The following is a 5,648-nucleotide window of genomic DNA, read 5'->3' on the forward strand; positions in this document are numbered from 1 at the left end:
ATGAAATATGGTGCAGTTCTGAACATCTCAACTGAAGATAGGGGCGATTAAAGCAGAATAATATTGCATTTTCATTTTTTATGGGAAGGGGCGCAAATCACAAATGAGTGATTATGGGCTAGGTTGATGTGGGCCCTTAAGACCAACATACCATAACAATTTCTTCATCCTCTGTGCCACGGTTCAGGTAGTTATTTAGGAAAAACTGCATTTTTTGGGTTTGGGGGGGCCCAGTGCGGGGGGGGGGGGGGGGGGGGGGGATTGGGGGGGGGGGATTGGGGGGGAGTGGCCCCCGGGGACCAAACGAAATTTCCGTAAAAGTCTAGTGGGGCTACATGCCCACCAAATTTCATGTTCCCCGGTGTTTCGGTGTCCCTGGTATCGTTGACGAAAAATTCAGTAGATGACGGGGAAAAAAAAAAAAAAACTTTGACAATCCCTATATGACCGCTTTCGCTAGCTATGCTAGCGGCGGTCATAATAACCTGTGATAGTTTTGATAAAACCAATGCTAATAAATTTGCTTCAACATATTACAGACATGAAACAAGCCAAGTGGCAAATTAGGTGATGGTTCACCTTACATACAAAGATAGTGAGAAAACATATTCAGATTTGCCACAAAGAATATTATGGATTTTTCTAAACTGGCCAGGACTGACACATAGTTCAAAATTGTATTGGATCCACCACAAGTAAAACAAAATGTAAACATTTTAGTAACATTTTTATATGTGCCAGAAATATTTACATTTTTCCTTAATTCAGTAATTTAATGAGTACATTAAGAAACTTTTTAAAGACATTTTAGACTCGGACTCGATTAGACTCGACTCGGACTCGACAAAGGTGGACTCGGACCCAACACTAGTAGGAACAGACTTGTACTGGAAAACAATGGCATAAATTGCAGAAGATCATTAATAGGTTTGTAATTGGCAACCCATTTTACTGAGAGTTCCAAAAGTCATTTACAAATTTCAATAAAACCTCATATTCTCAAAAATTCAGTAGTTGACCATATGCCAGTCATTTTATTTGAATGTTATTTTTAGTGAAAACTGCTGCGGTGATATTCAGGCACCAGTAGATGGCAGCAAACGTAAACAAAGAGACAAACCAAATGTTAAACCACTCATTCTATTTAGAAATGCTGGCAAGATTAAACATTGAATCACAGACTTCCAAATCTTATATCCAGATATAACTGGTATATTATCTAACATTCATGTATGCTATTTAACATATCTTACTATTTTTTTTTATAACCTATGATTAAAAAGTTGTCCTCACCATTGATTTAGATTTTTATGCTTTTCATAAAATGAATGAGTGTGAATTAAAAAGATTAATATCAGCATCTAATTATGAACAATAAATTAACCCTGCATGTGCACACAGACCTCAGTCTCCTCTAGCCGTAGTAAAGTGACGATGAACATTAGGCTATACATCAAAGCCTATTAACTTTTGTTTACATTAGCCATGCAAATAATGTTACGACACACTCGTTCCTCTGTGTGCTCGAGCGGATAATGATGCTCTCGTGGATGTTCACTTGGTCTATGCTCTAGTTTTCTACGTAAAAACTAGCGATCGGGATGGGCGGAGCAATATCGGTACTTCTGTTACAGATGTTTCCTGATAGCACACATACATCTCAGAGACGTCTATTTGATGTTTTCATTTTTTTAGTGTTTGCTCATCTGCAATACCTCTCTGGACGTTTCCTGTCAGATGTTATATAGACAATAAATGGCTTTAAGATTATGATTCAGAATGTATGTAAAACTGCTTTTTAAAAGATGTTTATTAGATGTTTGTACTGTACACAACAGATGTTTTCCAGATGAAGTACTCTTTAAAAGACATCTTGGAGATGTACGTGTGATACTGGGTTGTATCAAGTGGATCGATCCTTGCATGCAATCAAACTAGCGATAACTAATAGGCCTATAGTTAAAGGAACTATTTCTATTCTGCAATAAGGTTATAAAAAGAGCTACTTCTGAACATGTGCCTAAGTGCTGAAAGACACAAGAATAATAATTAAAATTGAGCATGCTCTGTAATTATAAATATTAATAAAAAATTGCGATAACAAATATAATGTTTAATGACTATAATTAACTCATTCCCAGAAATAAAAAATGGTATCTGACGAAACTGGCCTTTGGTACTTGGTATTACACAGTGTTATTTTAACAGCCTATCATATAGAAACTAGGCTATAGTTTTTATTAATATTTTGAATTACTCTTTATTTTTATATTTTCTTTTTTCAATTTATTAAAAACTTAAAATTTTAGTTTAAGTTTTAGTAATTTTGTGGTGTGTTTTTGTCATTTTTATATATTTTTTTAAATGTCTTAATATATTTTTTAGTAGTTAGGGTTAGCACATTAATAAGTTATTTTAGTACATAAAGATAAACGAAATGAAAATGCTTAACTAGCTGATATAAAATAAGTTGAAGTTTTTTGTAACAAAGTTTTCAGGTTTTATTTAACTAGTAACCCTGGTATTACTTCACTTCATCACCGGCTGTTTTGAATGCACAGTAAACAGGGACAACTCAGCTGAAAAGGGAAATCAAGAGACTGTAGAAACAGATTGAATTACAAAACAAACACAGATTTGCCTGAGAGTTACGTGAGATGAGGGACTTTACTAATCTGAAAAACAAAACACTTTTTGCAAGATTCGGCTTAAACTGGTCTCAAACTAAAATGCATGTTTGAGTTGTCTGAACTGAAAGGAACTTGCACTGATATATCTTAACATAAGTCAGTGTCATTGTTTTGTCTCAAGATGCACACCAGTAATGTTTTTCTTTTCTAAGGCACATTTATAAAAGCTACTTAAATGTCCTAATTGAACTAAAGCCTAATCCTGGCTTGATCTAAACCCAGTTTGTGAAACCGGGCCTCAATGCAACATTTTCCACTCATGTTGTAACAAAAATTTGTTTCATGAATTAACTTTCATTGAAAATATCTACCAGAGTTGATATTCATTTATTTAAAATCAAAGTAACCACAGCCAGATAATGCATTAATAGGACAATATCGATATTCATACAAGACTGCGCTCTACTGACACTAATATTACTTTGCATTCTAATGAAATTATCTACTGCTTTTCACATTTCATTTTAGTTATGAAATAAGATAATGTATTAAACTACCTAACTTCTGGATAGCATTTGATCATCACGTTGAAAGGTCACACGTCACATCATTTATCTAAATTATTTGTCTGTGTACTCTGGTTCAAAAAGGTAGGGAAGGGTGAAAAATTCCATCTCATTTTACCTCCAACTTCAAAATCGTCCGACATCTTTGTTTTAATTTATTATTATTATTATTTATTTTTATTTTTTTCGTGACCTTTTCAACGTCATAACGTAAAGTTGCTACAGTGTCACTTACGCAGCGAGACTTGTGCTGCTACCAAAATACAAGTGAATATTAAATAAAAAAATTCAAACATAATTTTTTTTTTTTTTTTCCAGTTTTTGAACATTTCTATGGATTGAATAAAATAAGTTACATGAGTGCGGCTAAAAGGGATTTCTTACGCATTACACAGGTTAGCATTTGTCTGTAAAACTGGCTATAGTTTCAGGACAACATTGTCAATTTCATCCTGATGTTCAGCCATTACAAACAAAGCAAAGAAAGTAAATGTTTCTGAAAATGACTCCCCGTTCACAGTATCTGCTAACCTTCAAAGATTAATAGACTCTGTTGTATCCCTTCTTGACGCAGAGAAAGTTGAGTCTCTTCTCACAGTCTGCGGGTTTCCAAACCTTGTTCTTTACATCATAAACTCCACAGCGCTGATCCATGGCAGGACACTGGAGCTCTCCATCCGCAGACCAGACTTTATAGCCCAGATCTTCTCCATTTACCCAGATCCAGTTACCAACAACAAAGCGCAGACCAATCCACACGTCAGCTGTTTCGGCTGCTGTGCTGTTTATCTGCGCTTCTTCCATAATGTCTTCTGAGTTTAGTATGGCCAGGTCGATGTGGTTTTGTCTGCAGTATTCCAGAGCCTCTTCCCATGTGCTTTCCTGCTGCACCAGGATCAGCTCAAAGACCGTCATACAGTAAAATCTTAGATTGTCAGAGCAGCCGGCGTCATACAATTTGTATGTGTTTTTATCAATAGCGCCACATTTTTCATGATCATGATTTGGTTCTCCATCGTTCCAGAACGTAATCGTCGCCTGCCTTCGGACCATATCCACTTGTCATTGTCTCTACTGTCTCTCTCAAGTCCAATCCAAAAATATTTCTCATTAATTAGAGGATTGTTAGAGAGCTTCTGTAAATCTTTAATTCTGACAGTGGACAAGTCATTGTAGTTCGCTCTGCAATGCGTCTGTGCGTCTTTCCAGGACTTTTTCTCATTCACGAAAAAGTGATATCTGTAGACGCTGAGATTCAGCTCAAAGAGACTCAAAAAGAGCAGCACGGTTACTGAAGCCTTCATGTCTCAACAGGTGATCTCCCAGTGAAGCAGTTGGACTCTTAATAAATGTGGGTTTCCACTTTTATGTCATGATGCTGCTGACTCGCCACACCTTTCACAAATTTCTGCCATGAACAGACCAATAAAAACCAGCTCTGATATCACAGTGACCTTCACTGCTTTGGGTCCTTTAGGCATTACACTAACAAATTTCTGTAATCAAAACGTGAACAACAGGCAAATCAGGTGACTCAAAGAAAGGAAATATCGATAAATGAACCCCCGGTTTCACAAACAAGGCTTAATTCTAGTCTCAGACTAAAATGTATGTTTGAGCTGTTTTAACTGAAAGCAACTTGGACTGGCATATCTTAAAATATGTCACTGCCATTGTTTTGTCTCAAGATGCACAGTAATGTTTTTTTAATGTCTTTTAATTCTTTAATGTCCTAGTCCTTGCTTAACCATGCAGTCTGTAAAACCAGGCCTAATGTGAAGCATTGCATGTATTTGGAGATCTGAGCAATTCTTGCCACTCGCCATTCTCAAGTAAAGCATTTAGACGTCGACTAGTGCTCTTTAATATGTTAATGACATTACTTAGGGGGCGTTTACAAGGCGGAGATCTGAAACCATTCAGCTGCGCACAATTTCAAGAGCATTTGCAATTTAGATTTCACATCTGGAAGAGAGGCGTAGACACGTTCTTTTCCGTTCGCACGGCTTTATTCATTTCTCCCCAGACAGCAACATAGTGTCGGCCCAGATCCGGCCCACATCTGGTAAGCGTGGATTCCGTGTGTTGCTGTCCGGGTCTGAATCACTCGTACGCTAGGGATGGGGAAATGAAGCCTCATGAATCACTGAGGCTTTCCCCTGACGGTTCCGGGAGAGTGTCGAGATGGAAAATAAAGCACAATACACAATACATGTTTGTATTTGATTTGTTCATTAAATAAATAAATTGTCTATCCTCACAAACCCATCAACCAGACTGAGACCACTGACTCGTTAAATAAGATCTGGGGTTCGAGCCTTCTGACACCCAAAGCGAAACGCGCACGCGACTGGACAGAAAGTGAGGCTTCATTTGTCGTCGATCACGTGACTCTAGTAAACCAATACACACCCTGATACGGGGCTTCACTAGAAATTGTGTCGCATGTGCG

At 37.2% G+C, this 5,648-nt stretch overlaps 1 pseudogene across 1 annotated transcript; it reads right to left on the bottom strand.

The window, feature by feature from the left end:
• Nucleotides 1-3,562: 3,562 nt before the first annotated feature.
• Nucleotides 3,563-4,500, bottom strand: LOC307155234 (putative C-type lectin domain family 20 member A; annotated as a pseudogene). The gene has a single exon. The product of its transcript is annotated as a putative C-type lectin domain family 20 member A (transcript).
• Nucleotides 4,501-5,648: the final 1,148 nt, after the last annotated feature.

Source organism: Squalius cephalus (genome assembly GCF_949319135.1).
Source record: "Squalius cephalus genome assembly, chromosome: 3".
Lineage (NCBI taxonomy): Eukaryota > Metazoa > Chordata > Actinopteri > Cypriniformes > Leuciscidae > Squalius > Squalius cephalus.